The sequence below is a fragment of the Notamacropus eugenii genome, chromosome 2 (genome assembly GCF_028372415.1).
Source record: "Notamacropus eugenii isolate mMacEug1 chromosome 2, mMacEug1.pri_v2, whole genome shotgun sequence".
NCBI lineage: Eukaryota > Metazoa > Chordata > Mammalia > Diprotodontia > Macropodidae > Notamacropus > Notamacropus eugenii.
This window is the reverse complement of record NC_092873.1, coordinates 493,715,253-493,734,248: the sequence shown is the minus strand read 5'-3', so window position 1 is coordinate 493,734,248 and position 18,996 is coordinate 493,715,253. Positions and strand designations below refer to the sequence as shown.

General features: G+C 39.5%; 1 protein-coding gene across 14 annotated transcripts in view; it reads left to right on the top strand.

Annotated features, from left to right (window-relative positions):
* Positions 1 to 4,836: 4,836 nt before the first annotated feature.
* SSX2IP (SSX family member 2 interacting protein) overlaps positions 4,837 to 18,996 on the top strand; it is a 68,202-nt gene continuing 54,042 nt past the window's right edge. For 8 of the 14 annotated variants that reach the window (XM_072648898.1, XM_072648896.1, XM_072648893.1 and 5 more), the window contains exon 1: positions 4,837 to 5,766. The gene's annotated coding sequence lies outside the window, so the exon portion shown is untranslated. Of the gene's footprint in view, positions 5,767 to 5,910; positions 5,964 to 8,707; positions 13,227 to 14,632; positions 17,257 to 18,996 lie in introns of those variants that run through there. The other 6 variants (XM_072648894.1, XM_072648888.1, XM_072648885.1 and 3 more) reach the window with 5 other exon arrangements.

Below are 18,996 nucleotides of genomic sequence, written 5' to 3'. Positions count from 1 at the left end.
ATTTTACCTAGAATAAAAGTTGGGGTCATTTATGTGTAGTTGGCAGACTCCAACCTCATTTCTATTTGCCTTTTTCCAGTCCTAAGTCCTCTCAGAGATGACTGATAGTAGCTCAGCCAGTTCTTTAGGATATAGGTCCTCTGGACCTGGTGACTTAAACTCATTAAGAAAATATAAATACTTTTTGACCATCTCTTCATTATCTTGGGTTTCTACTTCATGCTAACCATTTTGTACTATCCCCTGGGCAATAAGACTATCCCTCCTTTGGGCGTTTCCTTAATTCCAACATAGCTAATGCAAAAACAAAGACAAAAATGTTAAAAACAACCCCTTTTTCTGTCTTGTGCAATCATTGCTAACCTGAATTCTTTCTGGACTTTAGGGCAGGTCAGCATTATCCTTCTGTATTCATTCGCAAATAACTCAGGTAATTTATTTCACCTTTACTTTTTTTCTAGTTTTCGGAATAATTTTGTTTTTTGCCTTCAGAATTTTATTATATGATTTGATTTATAAAAATTCAATACATACTTTTTAAAAAACAATGAATCTATAACATAAAACAAAGTATTTCTGTATTAAGTAGGAAAACACAGGAAAAGATTAGAAATTTTCTTAGAACACTATTACTCATTGGAAACTTCGGTCTATTAATGTGTGTGTGTGTGTGTGTGTGTGTGTTTAATGTCTGTGGTAAATGAGAAAAGGAAAAAATGTAATTTAGATAGTATTAAGATATGATCTCCTATGTATTATAATTCAAATCATATTCGGGGCATTTCAGGTTCTTTCTTGCTTCATATTTCACCACTTTGTTCACTCATACTATCATTTTAGCTTAATAAAAACTTTCTCTTTGCTTCTACTGGCTCACAGAACGGTTTCCACTAAAGATGCTGAGCATGTTTAAACAGACAAATGAAATAGCCCACGTTCAGTTCTCTTCGTGATTATTTGCCAAGCTGTTTTTCCTGCAGAGGTGGCCTAAACCTGAAGGCAAAATATCATGCACAGATACTCTTAAATGGTGATGACTCAGTCCAGATCCCCAGCCTATTCCAGTCTGTGATTATATATCAGAAGGTTGTTTGGTAAGCACTGAATCAGAGCAAAAAGAGCTAGAACTTTCTATGGGAATAGCTCTCCTCCATTTACCTGTTCCTCACACTGTATCCTGGAATGGTTGTTGATAGAATCATTAGATGACGTAATTTAGAGTAGAACACAATTATAGTATATTCATTATTACTTATATTTGTGTATGCTCAGGAGCAGAAGCTGTGGTGACAAATAATTGCTGGGGAATCCTAAATAATTGACAATGGCTTCATTCATCAATTCATTTATTTATTCAATAAAAATTTACTGAGGAGTTACTGTGTGCAAGCCACTGTGAAGAATATATATCTGAATAAGACATAGGTAGGTAGTCCTATACAAGTTCTTTATGATTTAGTAAGGGAAATAAGATATGTTGACATTGAAAATGGACAGAAAGAGACAAGAGAGAGAGAGAGAGAGAGAGAGAGAGAGAGAGAGAGAGAGAGAGAGAGAGAGAGAGAGAGAGATAGCGCAGATCAGCTAGCTAGTTGCTCAGGCTAGCCTCTGTAAGAAGGCAGTATTTTGATGGCCTTGCCTTCCTCTACACCATGGCTATTTCTGTCTAGATAACTGGTATGAGTCATTAAAATCAGAGTACCCAGTTATTTGTGAACTGATTCTGCCCAATAAAGAGGAGTTGGCTGCCAAAGTTGAAGTGATAGGAACCTTGGAAAGAAGTGATCAGTATATCTTAGAGTTTGTGATAAGTAAGGGAAGGAATGCAGGGCAAACCCTGAACTTGGGAAGAATAGATTTCACAGATTGTATAGATAGGATCCCATTCCTTCAAATTTTATAGGGGAAGTTGGATCAAAAGTGATGGGATGCTGTTAAGGAAAAAATTTGATGACACAAACGCTAGTGATTCTGATGAAGAATAAAAGGGAGAAAAGTCTTAAAAGAGTGATGTGGATGCACAGAAAACTTCTGGACCAACTTGAACTCCAAAAAAGGGATGAAAGAAGATGAAAGCAAGAGAAGTTTACTGAGGATGAATGCAAAACAGTAGCATGGTCCTACAAGAATAGTGCTAGGTGTACTAAAGCTCAGAACAAGCAAAAGCTTTCAAAGTATGCTAAGGAAAACAAAAAGAACAGATGATGGAGATAAGACAGAACTACTCAACACATTTTTTCTATTTTATTTTTACTAGGAAGAACAATCTTCAGTTGGACACAGATAGAAGAAAAATGATTAATGAGGAACTGAAATCCATGATAATTAAGGAAATGGTAAGAAAGTGCCTCCTTGCCTCGAATAAGCTCAACTCTAAGTGCAGATAAACTACATTTCTGAATACTAGGAGAACTAACAGGTGTCATTGCCCACTGAGTTGTAATCACCCCCCAATTTTTTAGAAAATTGTGGAAAATGAGAGAAGTAGTACAGGATTGGAGAGGGATTAAGGTCCCAGTTTTCCAAAAAAGAAATAGGATAATTCATCAAGTGATTGATTGGTGAGCCTTACTTTGATTTCTGGAAAATTCCAGAATATATTAATAAAGAGAGAATTTATAACAATTTAGAAAGAAAAATCATGTTCCCTAAGAGTAGGCACAGGTTTATCAAGATTAACTTGTGCTAAACTAAATTCAGTTCGTTTTTCTGATTGATTCAGTGGATAAGGGAAATGCCACAGACACGATATACTTAAGCCTTAGCAGGCAGTTGATAAATTATCATGATATCTTTATAGATAAGAGAAATGTAAATGATATACTATGAACAATCTGATGGAATAAGAGAGTTTCCTATGTCCACTAAGCAGGTTTAAGCTGGAGAGGGGTGGGTGACACATCAAGATTTAATATTGACAAGCTGGAAGGATGGGCAAGATCTAATAAGAAAAAGCTCAGTAAGTAAAATAAGGAAGATAGAAGTAAAAATATTTTTAAAAACCATTCACTTGGGCAAGTTTAAAAAATAAACTGCAGAAATATCACATTTCTAAAACCACCATTACAGAGGAAGGATGAATAGTCAATAGTATGAGTGAAAAAATTCTGTATTGGTGTACAGTAACCTCAATATGAGTCAACAAATGATAGGATATGGATGATAAAAAAAAAAAGGTAATGTAATCTTATGTAGAATTTAGAGAAGCAGAGCGTAAAGAATATGGGGGAGACTGATCATGCTACTTTCTGTTTTGATCAGTTGGAATATTTCGATAAGCTCTGGTGGAACATGGACAGTTGCTTGATGGAGATTGTCTATTATGGTAAGAAGGTTAGAAACTATGCCAAAGGAAGATCAGTTGAAGGAACTAAGTCTGGAGAAGAGAATTTGGAGTGACAGGAAATCTGTCTTCAAGGATTTGAAGAGTGGTTATGTGCAAAATGGATTAGAAGTGTTCTCTTTGGTCCGGAGCTGGGGCAAAGTGGAGGAATAGGCAGATTGCAGAGACAGATTTTGTCTTAATATAGGAAAAACTTCCTAACAAATTTGTCCAATGACAGAGGCTGCTTCTCCATCACTTAACAATAGGGAAAAGGCCTAGACCTGTGATTTCAAATTCGTTTAACTACTCCCAGAAGAGGAAGCACCCCGTAGTAATACCAATGGGTACTTTCTTGACAATTTATGTCCTAAGAGAGTTGCCTTGAGTGTGGAGAGGTTAAATTACTTACCCAGAGTCACACAATATGGGTCAAAGACTTGGTTTTAAGACCAGCTCATTATCCAATGTCGCCTAGAAGAATCACTTCACAAACAATGTGTTCTGAAGGCAACCCCCCAAATATGCTGACCTTAGCTTCTTTACATCTCCTTGCCCTACCCTTAATGGTTCATCATTACCAACGGGAAACTATGGTTAAATTCACCTATTGGACTTTTTATGTTTGCCCATGTTTGGCTACAGTAACACCTAACGTGTTACTATTTAAGAAAGGAAAATAGCCCAAAGAAAGTACTAAGTGTATTTGAGGTTATTTTAAAAGGAGAGTAGTCATGGTTTTGCCTTTCTTTGTATCTTAAGTGCTGGGCACATAGTAGGTGCTTATGGACTTGTGACTTATCCAGACAGGTAGATGAGGCTTATCGAGATCTTGATCCGGGATGGCTATTTTGGTGGTTCTTTGGACAGTTTTCTTTTCAGCATCACTCTTTGGAGTACACCTCCCAAGTTTCTCTTCTTTTTCCTTTCTTTTTGCACTTTTTCATCCCCAAATCAGAAGGAGGGGGTTGGAAGGTAAGAGAATTACTCCATTTTCCACTCAGAACCCTATTCCCACGTGCCACCGGTTAGATGCCATATTTCGATGCTACCACTGCCCGCTCCCAACATCGTCCATTCCCCAAAGTCGCAAGTCGGGCCAACTGGAAGATCTTTTGGGGATGGAATGTGCACTTTTCACAGCTCCATTTTCTTCTTCTTACTCTATTATACCTTTACGGGAAGTCTCGGATTTGGAAAAAAGCCCCGAAACAGTTTTTCAAGCTGACGAACTCCTTTGTCCTTGTCCCGATTTCTTATTTTAGTTACAGCAAACTGCCAAAAATCCTACGAAAATGTGAAGCCTGCATTTTCATGCCTCCTCTTCCTTTCCTTCAATAAAATTCACCATCCTCTGCATTTTACAAGGCATCTCGGATTTTATTTTAAAGCTCCCATCCCTGTCCTGCCGAATTCCTCTGTCCTCTGCTTTAGGAGTGTTTCGACTTGTTTTTTCACCCTTCAGAGCAGATATAGGGGCACACAGAAGCTAATCGAAAAGAAGATTTGCGCATCGAATCCTTGTTTTTCATATTTCTGGCATGCCAAGCCACCGAAATGGGTAGGGTCGACACTTTTTCACTGTGCAGGCGTAACTTTGGCATCTCTTCTGCTTCTACCACTCTCAGAGGCACGTCTCTCATCTTGTCCAATTTTTTTCTGGGCAGGAGTCGCTCTTCCTTTCTTTCTCTAGCCTTTCTGGTCTATTTTTGGAGTGCTGACTTCTTCCTTTGGGGCTGGAGTCTGCATCCAGGCGTCCTGGGAGCCTGACCTAATTCTGGAAGTCAAGTATTGTCATCCTGTCGGTCTCCCTTTGCCAAAGCTCATGGTTGGGCTCCAGAAGAGGAAAAAAACCTTCTCGTCTAGAGTTGTTGGCGCGTGTTCGCTTCGCCTCTTTAGAAAACAAAGCCAAGAAATGCCTTTTCTTGCTTATCCCGAGCAAGGACTTGGAGTGTGAGTGGAGCAGAGAGCAGGAAGAGCCTGGACAAGCGCTCCCAGGGATTCGCAGGCTCTAACAGGTGCGTCGCTGCAGCTGCGCTCCCATCCCAAGCCTGGAGTGTAGGGAATAAGACTTTTCAAGTGCAAGGGGAAGGGGGTGGAGCCAATGGGGAGGCCCAATCAGGTCAAGTAGGCCCCGTTATTTATCTCCTAGCAACCGAGGGAACCAATGGGAAGGAGCCTAGGTGGTGGAAGGCGAGGGGGAGGGGTGGGAACAGCTCAAACCTGCGGCCCTAGGGAGGGGAGGAAGCGCAGAAGGGGGCGGAGCCTAAGCTGGGGAGACAGTAGAGGAGGCGGGGCTTGCAGGAGGGAGTCTCAGCCTGAGGCGCCTCATTCTCGGGCCTGGCAGTTGGGGATTGTAGCTGCAGAGGGGAGTCTGGTGGTCGTAAGGCAAGGAGCCCCCTCCCCCACGCACCCCCCCCCGCCCATGGGGGGGGCCATGACTGGTGAGCGTCCCCCCCCCCTTAGGGTGGGGTCACTGTGACGTGCCCAACAAGGGCCCAAGAGCCTGGGTGAAAAGGAAACCATTGGTTGGGGGAGGGGGTTGGGGTTGGAGGTGGGGGGCTGGGGTGGGGGTGGGGGGGTGGGAAGAAGTGCCTTCTCTGCGGCTGGGTATGCAGCGAGGTGGGGGCAGGGCAGGGAGGTGAGTGTGGCCGCCGCCCTGGCACCTGGATCTCTGCCCCTCCCCCTCTGGGAGGCGCCGTTGGGGCAGCTGGCCCGGGGTGGGGGGTGGGGTGGGCCCCGAGGCCCAGATCGGCTCCTGCCCCCCTCCCCCAAGCCCATCCCCCCCGCCCTGCAGGGGTGAGGGGCGCTAGAGGAGAGCGCTCCAGATGAGGGGGGAAGGGAGGGCGGGGGCGGGGGGGGCACGACCCACGCGACGGACAGGTGCCAGACACCGGAGGGAGGAAGGGCCGAGCATCGACGTGGGGGGAGGCGGCGTGGGCAGGGCCATCGCCTCGCTCCCTCCCTGCTGGAGGGACAAAGGAGGGACGAGTGGGAGGATCCCCTTGACGCGGTGGGGAGGGGTCTCCCTGGGAGGACCCTCAGTCGCGGCGATGCTGCTGTCGGAGCCGCTCCGCTCGAGGCTGGCAGCCCCATGCTTGCCTGGTGGCCTGGACGAGGCTCGGCGGTGGGAAAGCCCCCCTGGGGCTGGGGGCGGCCCGGGGGACCCCAGCCCTGGGCCAGCCCCTCCGGCTCCCTCCGGGGAGGCCCCCTGTCGTGGGCAGCGCGGGGCCGGGGCCCGGGGGGGCCGCGAGGAGGCGGCTCGGCTCTGGAAGGCTGAGATGCGATAGTGGACTGCCGGGAGTCGTCCTTCTGCTGTGTGTTTTCGGAGCGGTGTCGGGCGAGCGAGTAGGGCTCAGAGCGGGGGCCCGGGGCTCGGGGGGGGGCCGGCCGCGGGCTGAGGGCATTGCCCCGGGCTGGCCGCGGTCGGGGGGCCCGGGGGGCCGGGGGCAGGGGCGTGGGGGCTGTGTAACGAGGACCCGGGCTCGGAGAGGTGCTGTGCTGTGCTGCGCGGCTCGGCTAGGTGCACCGCTCGGAGCCGGGCCCTGGCGTGCTGCGGCTGCCGAGCCCAGCGCGCCGGGCCCGGGCACGGCCGTGCGATGTGGTGCGGTGCTGGGTGCCGCGAGCAGATGGAGAAGTGTGGAACGAGGCCTGGTGCCAGAGGCTCGTGCTGCAGCAGCCGGGTGCGTGCTGCCAGGCGGCCGCGCTCGGAGCACAGAAAGCTCGGGAAGGGCCCGCGTGGCGCAGGGCCGCACTAGGGTGCTGCTGCGAGCGCACGGCGTGCTGGGCTCCCGAGCGGTGCCGGAGGGTGCTGCCGGGCCACGTGCAGTGCCGGGCCGGCGGGGCTGCCCTGGCGCGCGGTTTTATAGAGTGTGGGCACCTGGGCAGTGAGGTGTCAGGGAACGTGGCGTTGCGCTCGGAGCGCTGTAGTCATGCTGTGGCACGCGGCGTGTTGTATAACGCTGTCCTGCTTATCTAACGGTACTCTGCTTGGGCTGCGCTGATCCTAATGTGGCCTACAGCTTAGAGCGGTTAGATAATACGGCATTAGACTACTTCAAGGGGCAACGTGATATTATATAATGTGATATCATAGTCAGTGCTGTAATAATATTGTAGCATGCTACCAGAGGGTACTGGAATGGTACCGTACTAGGGTTAGCTTGTTATATAGCGTGATGTGCTTTTAGTACTGCAATGATATAAAATACTATTTAGGACACCATAATATTACAACGTATTTAATTACTGTAATAATATATATGTAATTATGATATAAAAACTCAAGCACTGTAATATGTAACATAGTATGTTTAAGAGTTCTGTGATAAAATTGTTACGCTATTCAATGCTATGTAATATTCCATACTAAGAGTACTATAAAACATATTAGACTTAGAGTACAACGTGTACTACTTAAAGTATATAATTTGCTTTTGTTCAGTTGCGTCTGACTCTTCATGACTCCAGTTGGGGTTTTCTTGGCAAAGATCCTGGAGTAGTTTGCTGTTTTCTTCACCAGCTTATTTTACAGGTGAAGAAACCGAGGCAGACAGGTTTAAGTAACTTGCTTGAGGTCCCACAGCTAGTGTCTGAGACTGGATTTGAACTCAGAAAGATGAATTTTCCATACTCCAGGCACAGCAGTGCCTTCATGGCACTACCTAGTTGCCCCAATGTAACATAAAGTACTTTAATAATATACTACTTAGAGTAATGTAATATAGTATATTATTAGAGTAACATAATAATATATCTTCTACTTAAATGGTGTGTAGTATAACCTATTATAACAGAATACTGGTTGGTTGGTTGGTGGTTGTCTTTCATTCTCAAAGAGAACCAAAATGACATCACTATGCTAGAGTCAAGTTACAGTGTGTCTGACTGTGGCCCCTCAGACCAGTATGAACTTGGTTAGGCACACATAGTCCATGTGAACATTTGGGGTGGGTTCTCTAGATCTGCACATCTTTCCTGTGCTCATAGAATACATCGCCTTCTCTGACAAAGGTGCGCCATGCTGCGTACTATAGAGAATACACAGAGTATTATAAAAATATATGTGTATATATATATATATATATATATGGTACAGAGTACTATGAAGCATATTTTAGCATTATAGTCAGAATAATGTCCTAATGATATACTACTTAGAATACTATCTGTTTAGAATACTGTGATAATATTATATAATACATAATACATAATGTCATACCAGTATAGCATAGTATATGAAGAGTACTGTATGGTATATTATAACATTATCCTGATAATACTATAATATATAATATTACAGAGTAGTGTAATAATACAGTATACTGTTTAGACTACTATAATATATTATTAGAGAGTAATGTAATAATAGATGTTTTTGCAGAGTGACTATTATGTTTATAGTACTGTAGTAGTATAATAATATATTACCTAGAATACTATAATATATAACATCATATTTATTTACAGTGCCACTATACATACACACAACACACTACTTAGACTGCTGTAATCCACATAGAGTACTATAATTGTATAATATATAGCAACATAATTATGTAGTAACACATGGTAATATATAATGAAAACTAGCTGGCATTCACATAAGGGCAAGGTTTGCAGAGCTCTTTACCTGCATTATCTGATTTAATCATATAAGCTACTGCAATAACTGCTATGACTCACTTATTGTTATTCCTATTTTATGGAGGTAATGGTTAAGTAACTGGCTGCCCTATGGTAACACAATTGGGGTAGCTCTTATTCAGGGTCATACAGCTAATATAGGTGTCTTAGTCAGAATTTTGGGCTCAGTTCTTCTAGCATTCAATCCACTATTCCGCATTGTAGTAATACAATGTAGCAATAGTTTTAACTCCCTAGTTAATGTTACTATATTGCTTCACAGCTTTGTGTTAAGTGCTAAAGATTAAAGGCATTTGTGCTTCCAAAAAATTACCTTATATTTGTTTACTTTGTATTAGAACTATATGTTCTCTTCCCAAATTCCCCAGCTCCTCTATAGAATATAGTCTTCTTGAGGTCAGAGATTGTTTCATTTTTATATTTGTATCCTCAACACCTAGTATAGTGTCTGGCACATTCTAGGTGCTTAGTGAAGGCTTGTTAGGTGATTGCTGCCTGAGGTAATTGTAGTTTCTCTACAAGTATACTCATAGCGAGTCATTAAAGATGTGGAGGAATCAGTAATCTTTGGGAATTTCTTAGACTTGAGTAACCCATGGAATTTAATTCCTAGCAATTTCAAATCCTAAGGAAAATATTTTGGAATTGGACCTGAATGATGCAGTGGACGTGTTTTAGAAAGGTGATCGCACATCGTTTTGATGTGATTGTGGTGTGGTGTAATTTTGGGGCGCTGGATTGAGAATCCAAAGATTTGGATTAATTAATCACAAATAAGTACTGGCTATGTGGCTTTGGGGATATTACTCCAAGCTTCAGGGTTTGCCTACTTACTCTCTTTGGTTTGTTGTGAAAATTAAGTGAAATTAGGTAAAAGTAATTTGAATACTGAAATATTAAGACATCTGCCAGCTTTAAATTTGGTTTTGAAATAGAATGAATCCAACACTTGTAAAGAGACATAATGAGTAAATACTATTTTTTAAAATTTTCAGCTTGGACTAGAAAAAAAGGCTTTTATTTAAAAGACTTAATCATGGAAGTTAAAAAACACTTCACTGATTTGAAAGAAACAAGAGGTAGATTTATGGATGTAGATGCATTAGGCAAAACTTAATACAAGTGTTGGGGATACCAAGACATAACTAGCAAGCTTAGCCTTTTCATCCTAACTCAATCAACAACAGATTAATAATCACTGAATAGTTTGACATTTGTTATTGTCATTAGCACACTTAGAATATCATCAGGAATTGAGAGTTAGAAATTTTAAGATTTTTTGAGTGATAAGATGGTTTAATCAAATCATTTGAAACTCTCCTCCCCGTATGCACAGTGAGATAATACAGCCGCAGATTCAGTAACGTTATACAGCAGCTGGAAAAGAGCTCTGCAAAGGCTTAGTTAAATAACTTGGATGATTTCAATGTGCCGAAGTACTTGCTCATCACAAACATATTAGCACCTTCAAAGCACTTAATGTTCTAAACATTCCCCTGAAGCAAATCACAAAGATTGAAGCATTAACAGTTTTAAATTACCTGTCCAAGACTGGCACAGGACCAACATTATATTTTCCAAACACACATTTATACAATTAGGCCCTAATGACTTTTTAGAATATTGATTTAAATAGCTTTTCACTTACCCAAATTTGATCATTCATGTGTTTCTTCAATAATCATAAAACCTTTCAAAAAAATTTCATCATTACCTTTCACTGTATATTTGGATATGTGACTGATGAAGCCATTTGATTTAAACAACAAAATAAAATGGCACTCAGGCTATTTTCCATGTGTTTTCTAATTCCAGCTAGTCGTTTTTAAATTTTTTTTCTTTAGGGGATCAGAGAGTAATAGAATGTTGGAGATCTCAAAAGAAAACTTGGAAGATCATCTCACTATATAGATCAGGAAAAAGGCCTAGAGAGCTTGATTGACCTGTCAAGGTCATGGAAAATAAAAAACCAGAGCTGCATTTCAAACTCCAAATCCTGCTGCTGCTGCTGCTGTTGGTTGTTTTAAATTAGTTATAGAAAATGAGTGAATCAGTATACATCCTTTTGATGGTTATTTTCACTTGAGAATGGTAGCAATACCATGACTGAGTAATTTTTATATGTGTGTATATTTTTTGAAGTAATTCATTCACAAGAGTCTTGAATTGTTTTTAAAATTTTGTCGAACTCAGAAAACTCACACAGGTACTTGAAGAAAAGACACACACCCAACACTTTAGGGTCCTGAAGAGGAAAAAATGCCAGAATCACTAGGGGATTTAAAAAGACAGAATCAATCAATGGATCTTCTAAACAGTGAACACTGAAAGTAGTTTTGTTTAAACATCGCAAACTGTAATCAAAAGCTGCTGTCAACTCTTGATTATGCACCACTGATTTTCTCTTATGTGACTTCTCATTGTGGCTGCCTACCCTACAAGCTGAGTCCTAGGCTCCTGAAAGTAAAGTTCAGTTAGTAGAGAGTCAAGAGTCAGCATTGATGGAGGTGGGTGGGGTGTGAGTCTCACCTGGTAGGGAGGCACAGCATGGAAAAGATGGGGTGGCAGATTATGTGTGTCTGCCTGGATTTCAGTGCTAAATATAAATTATTTTTAAATGATCTTTTGGGTCCCTTCATTAATATGGATAATTGAGTTGGATGTTGTCAAGTAAGAGATATGGCAGATACACATGATAAATGTATGAGAGGTGGAGAGTGCTCTAAGAAGGATAATTCATTACCAATTGCGGGTGACCACGGAAGATTTTTGGAGGAGGTGGCATTTGAGTTGAATTTTAAAGGTTGAGTAGGAGTTAATTGGTAAAGCAGCTTATAGATAGCCCTTCCTCAGAAGAAGGCTTTTTAGTGAGGAGAGAGAGAACATTCCAGGTATAGGGGATAGCATAACCAAAGGTATAGAGGCATGAAAATGTCAGTTTGTAAGTGTAAGTTCCATTTGGCATGAACATAGAATATATGGAAGAAAGTAGGCTGGAAAGCTGTCTAGAAGCAGAATGGATTGCCTTGGGAGGAGGTGGTGGGTTTTTGATTATGGGAGCTTCATGAGATACCATAAACATAGAACTGCCAGAACTTGTTGAAGAGTTGGATTTGAGAGGGATAGAGAGAAGTCAGAGATAACACCAAAGTTTTTGATGGTCTGTGAATGGTGGTCCCACCAATATAAATAACCAGAAGGAGAGGGAGCATAAAGCTTGGTTTTGGATCACTTGCATTTGATGTATTAATGGTCTAGATCACATGACTGACTTACATGTCATTAGAGATGTGGGTTTTGGAGCCAGACTAGAAACTACAATGTTGAGGATTCACCTGTGAAGAGGTAGATGAGGATATACTGTTAAAGCAACTGAACAGATACTTTTGAAACACTGACATTAAAGGGTTGAAAATTATACAGGGCCTATGAAGAAAAACAAGAGGGAAGAGTGGAAAAATCAGGAGAGAGTTGTAGTTTCTGAAGCTAGGGCGTGAGAGTGATCTGGAGGTTGTTTTGAGTGTGAAATATTTTTGAGAGGCCAAGGAGAATAAGGACTGAAAAAAGAGGGATTCGGTTTATTAATTAGAAAGTCAACGGAATCATCAAGAAGACAGTTTCTATAGAGTGGTGGCAAGAGGAGGTCAGATTGCAAAAGGTTGAGTCAGTGAATGGTAATAAATGGACAGAGAACTCTTTTGGAGAGTTTGGCAGTGAAGATGGTGAGATGGATGGGACAAGAGTCAGCATGGAAAGTTAATGGTGGAAAGCGCTAGTTTCCATAGGCAGATGAACTGAATGAATCTCCGAGCTGCACACTTAACTGTGACTTTGGACAAGTCGTTTTTTAACAGTTTTTAGGTTTCAGTTTTCTCATTTGTAAGATGAGGGGTTGATCTAGATGACCTCAAAGTTCCATTCAACTCTAAAATGTTATGCTGTGCATCTTTGGACAAATGTTATCTCATTGAATGCCACTTTTCTTATCTCTAAAATGAAGAGAATACTTACCTTCCTCAAAGGGTGGTTCCGCATAAAACACTATATAAATTCTGGGTAAATTACTAGTGTTCCTTGAAAGGGTGCTTTAGGAATGGCAGGAGATGCTCATATTTATAATAATAATAGCTAATATTTATATAGTGCTTTTCAGGTTTGCCAAAGGACTTCACACGTAGAGCTCATTATTTAAATTTTTCAAATGAAGACGGAAATAGAGACTGAAAGAGCTTGAGACTTGCCCAGGGTCACACAAATAGTAAGTAGTTATATTAGGTAGTTTCATTATTTTAGGTAGTTAAAAGTTAGGTAGTTGAAAATAGGTGGGTAAGTGTGTGTGAGGTAGGATTTCAACTCAGGCCTTTCTGACCCGCGTTAGAAACTCTTAATATACTCACAACTCCAGACGGGAAAAGACTGATGCAGAGGGCTTAAAGGTGTGGGAAAAAAAGAGGGAGTGATTGCTGGAATAAATCTGATGGAGGCAGAAGAAAGGATTTTTTGGAATAAAGATGCCTTTTTCTCTGAGATGGACGTAACTCAATTTGCTTTACAGCGAATGGTGTTTACAGTAAGGTTCCTATGTTTTTTGTTGTTGTAATAACTAAATACTGACTGGATTGAAGCAGGGTAGAACCTAATGAATTTTATTTATGACTTCTACTCTTTGGGGCTATGCTTGTTCTGCTTACTTACTTACTTTCCTTGGTAAATGTCATTCTTAGTTAAAAGTGTGATAAGAGTTGTTTTCCTTTGTGTGATATGGAAAGTAGTGTAAATCTTTTTTAAAAAATTGTTTGCTAGTTACCATAACTGAGCTGGAGATAAACTCCAGTACCTTTCAGAATGGAAGTAAAAACTCAGGTACAATTTGCTGATTGCTTTATGAGACTTAGAAATCTTGCTGTTTTGGGGAGATAGGGCTTTTTGTTATCTCCTACTTTTATAATGGCAGTTTTTAGGTTATTTTACTATGTATTAAATGTCATGCTTTCGTTTTTTTTTTTTACAAAATTAGTTCACCTATATGAGCTGTCTTTTAAATTAAACTAAGCTAGGTGAATTAAAATAAAATCTCTTGTAGGTATCATGGTTAAATGACAAAACAGTCAGTTACCTTGCAGAATTGAAGTTGAAAGGGCCTAGCTTTGCCTGGAAAGTTGTTCTCCTCGTACCCTAAGTGATAAGGAACTGCCCTCCTCAGATCAGAAGGCCAGGGGGCAACTCTGGGACAGTGCTCTTTTTTAGGCAGCTTTTCCTTATGATTTACTGAAATATATATTCCTCTCTGCAGCTTCACTGAATTGCTCCTCGAACCCCATTGTTTTAAAATTTAGCCATCTTTGTTTTAGTTTAGTTTTTATTTGTTCCCTGTTGATACCTTAATCACTCATTATATCTGTTTGTTCCCAGTTTAAGTTTGCTGCTTTTTTTGAACTCAGCAGTCATTACCTCTACTTGAGATATATTTTAGTGTAAAACACTTGAGTACTTGGTATTGTTTGTAATAATATAGGAGCTAGTCCTGCCTTAATCTTGGAAATTAATTTTTTTTTGGAGAGGCAGTGTTTTTTATTGTTGGTATAAAATTTTAAGATTAGTATTCTAAACTCAGAATCACAATAATTTGGTTTTATGCATTGAATTCTTTTAAGATGTTAAAACTATAAATGTAGTGCTTTCTGTATTTTAATTTTTACCCTGATAATATCAAAAATTCTTTTGGTTCTGTTAATTTTTGTTGAAGCAACAGATGCATTAAGTGAATTGCCTTAAAGCCACATTAGTTGATAAAAATCTAGATCAGAATCCACATATGTTAACCTCCTTTCGAAAGTGTTATTTTCACTACTAGTTGTTTACATAAATGGATCATTATCCCTAGTGATTTTAAAATCCCTTATCAGTTTATTTTTCCAACAGCTAGCCTGTGTGTATTCAGACATGCAGATAAACTTGTTACTAGCACAATATTCAGAGAACTAAATCTCCTAGAATATTATATATACATGTTACATATATTTGTATAAATGCCTATGTATAGACCTATATACGTATAAATAATTTACCCTAACACAAAATAAATGATTTCGAATTATCCAATATTTTGGGTTAATTGTGCTATTGCCACTATTCATTAGAATCGATTACTGACAGTTGTACTCTTTGCCTGTTTTTCACTATTGGAATCATCCTAGTTGTTATTCAAGAATATATGAGATATTTGCTAAAATGGACAGAATTCTTATCCTAGGAGTTGTCTATTTTTTTATGATGCATAAGGCATCAATAATAGAATTAATAATTTCTAGGAGAAGAGATACTTAGCTTTATAAAAGAATGTAGCTTTCAAATGAACAGTGAATGTTGTGAAAATATTATTTATATCCCTAACCCCAGGGCAAGATTGAAATTATTTTGCCAACATTTAAATATTTTGAGTTGATTTGTTTCTCATTTAGAACTTAAATATAAAATAGGCTATCAGGAAAGATAGGCATTTCCTAATGATATACCTGTTTAACTTTTGACTGGGAAAAAAACAAATCCTTAGCTTAAATCTTTAAAAATATAGTCTCTTTTTAAACCATTCAAACTTCAGTGCAATTTGATAGAAAATTTTATTTTTACTTTAAACAATTCTAAGATAAAGTTTATTAAATTAGAACTTTGAAATGAAAAATGCACTTTTTTACACTGACTTAGAATTTTTTTTTTTGTGCTTTGATTTGAATAGTTGATTTTTCTTTTGTTTAATACAGTTAAGAAGTGTCTTCTAGAGGACGCTAAAAACTGCCAACTTGTTTACTATTCTAGCAGCCTGTTGGAATAATGTTATAAGTTAACATGCATTTTTTTATGCAGTAATATTTTTAAATATCCTAGAGTTGCAATTCACAATAGAATTTGATTTTCTCTATTGTAAGTCAGTACACCCTGGAATTTAGTTTTTATAGTTTCCCAGATAGTTTAACATTTTGGTAAGTAACTTTGTTTTAAATATTTGAGCAAAGATTAGTATTTTGCTGTTTGTGAAATAGCCTGTGAAATGTTTGGAGGGCCAGATGGTATAATGTAACTTGAATGCAGTACTATGAAATGTTATCATATGATGCTTGATTTTGGAAGTTCGTTTTAGAATTAAAATTAAGTAGGGAGTTACTACTCATGTTTAAATTTGTCATTTATGTACAGTGGTGTGGACTTGAAATAAGCCTTAAAGCAGGGGATTGTATTCCATTAAGGCTGGTAATCAGGATGCTACTTATGGTGCTGATCTTTTTAATTTGAATACAAGAGAAAACTGTAAGGAAGAAGAAAGATTTTCCTAAGTAAGATCGAACCCAGAAGTTATTTCTTATTATTGACATATTATGCCCTTACTATTAAATGTTTTGGGCAATACAGAAAATGTAGAAGGGATGGGGTTATTCTCCTTCAAGGATCTTACCATCTAGTTGGTGAGATAAAAAAAACTAACCACTCTGAAACAGTGAAAGAACATCTGGTTCAGGCTATGAATGCATAATACAGAGAATACAGAACATTCGCTATTGAACTGGAGTAGCTGGAAAGCCTTGTGAAGGTTGTAGCCAGTTTGGTTAGGTAGGACTGTGTAGTGTGGCTACAAGCAGAAGTCTAGAGACTGACTGGAATAAATATATGGCATATATGGAATTCAATGAAGAGGAGGTCTCTTTGAAGTTAAGGGCACATGTTGGGATTTTTGGGCATGTGGGGTGGAACTTTTAAGGAGGCCCTTGACAGCCAGGTAGCAAAAATAGCACATGACTTGGGACTTTTACCAAGTGACAGAAATAGTGTATTTGGTCTATAAGAAAGAACTAGGTTTGAGGTGGGAGGGGATAATAGTGATATGAAGGGAAATAGAGTTTTGGAAATGTTCAGTTTGAAGTGAAGGGACATCCAAGCAGAGATACCCTTTAGGCACTAAAAATTAGGTTAGAATGCAAATGAAAGGGCAAGGAGTTGGACAGACTTGAGGGGTACCTGTGGGACAGAAAGAGAAGAAAGACTTAACCAAACCTCATGTCACGTCATGTCAAAAACCTGTTTTTATTTTTTAAATGAAAATTTTTTAATGACCCAAAATCCATTTTTTCTCACTTTCCCATCCCTAGTTCCTTTGGTAAAAAAAAAAAAAAGAAGAAGAAGAAGACCTTGTAGCAAATCTGTATAGTCAAGCATAACAACCTGAAGTGGCCAGGTCCAAAGCCTTGGTACCGCAGTAATTAACTTGAGTTCCACAACAGAATTGGTTTTTGCTTGTAAGTTTATAAACATGTACTTTATCTTCAGTGGTCACTACATCCTTGCTTGCTCTTAGACAGACAGAAGGGAAAAATAATGCTTTAATCCAACCTCTGTTAAATTTTTATGAAATGGACTTCTGTTTTTTAATAATGCATTTTAAACAAAGTACTTTAAGAAATGAGAAACATTATAGTAATAGTGTGAAGATTCTTGTTTGTGGAGTAGCATAGAAATACTTTTTGCTTTTTTTAAGCAGCGAGTGGCTCCCTGGCTAAAATAACTTAAATGTTTTCTAGTTTGTTTTAATTTAAATATGTATATTCTCATTTTTTTCTCATATTTTCAGCTACCTTTTACTCGTAATTCATTTCAAGCATTAAGTGCTTAGGACTTTTTTACTAGGAATGGACAGAAATGTAATAACCCTGCCCTCGAGGAACATGTGTATGTTCGTCCTTTGTTGCCGAAGAAGACCATGCCATCAGAGAAATGATGACATGACTTACACTTGACTTTGTTTTGAATGAGGGAGGGCTGTGCAGGTCACCAGCCTCACTTCTCCTCCAGAGCCTTCTTCCTCCTGAATCCAGTGACCCAGATATTCATCAGGATGGCTAGAGATGATCCAGGATGAGGCAGTTGGGGTTAAGTGACTTGCCCAAGGTCACACAGCTAGTGAGCGTCAAGTGTCTGAGGTGAGATTTGAACTCAGGTTCTCCTGACTCCTGCACTGGTGCTCCATCCACTGCATCACCTAGCTGCCCCTCATTTATAGTTAGTAAAAGACTGAAGAAAGGATTAAAAATTAACTGGAGACTAAGCATAATCATAAAGTCAAAGAGCAGACCACAGAAACAATAGATAATTTCTTTGAAGATCATGACAGTAATGAGACAACATAACAAAATTTAGGGGATACAACATAAGGAGCCTCCTAAGGCAAAGTTTTATTTTAAAATACTTTAATCACAAAAAAAGAGAACAAACAAATCAGTGAACTGGGAATGCAAAGAAATAGAAAATTAATTAATTATGAAATCTCAATGAAAAACTTAGATAAATTTTGAATATCAGAGAACAACAAAATTCAAAGCAAAAACAAAAAGCCCCACTGAATTAACAGAGTTGTAAATTGACTTTAAATAAAAATAAAAAACATCATTAGCTAATTTGATTTTTTTAAAAAAGAGGAAAACCAAATTGCCAGTATCTGCATTTAAAAAGTGAAGAAAATTTTTAGAAACAGTTTGTCCCATTTCCATGCCAATGAAATCAGCAACTTAAATGAAATAGATGAATGTATGTAAAAACACAAGGTACCCAGAAAAACAGACTAAGAAACAGGGAATTTAAGTAACAATCTTGGGGTGGGGGGAATCATCAAGCTAGCCATAAATAGACTACTAAAGGAGGAAACTACAGAAACAAATATTTATAAACAAATGTCATCATTCTAAGAACAAGTAATTCAAATATTGCATAAACAATTTTAAAGAAAAGGAGAACGGGTCATACCAAATTTCTTCTATAATATTAATATTGTCTTGATATTCTGGGTGAGAGGTGGGAATCCTGGTCACCAAAGGAGATAAAGTAAAAGGTAGGGTACAGAAAGGGTAGATATCATTAAAAAGATCTCTTGAAGGTTGTGGCACTTGAACAAGGGAGCTAGGGACCCAAGGAAGTGAAGATGGTGGAGGGGAGAATATTCCAGGTTTTAGGAGATGAAGGGAGGGAAGGGAGACAGCTGTACC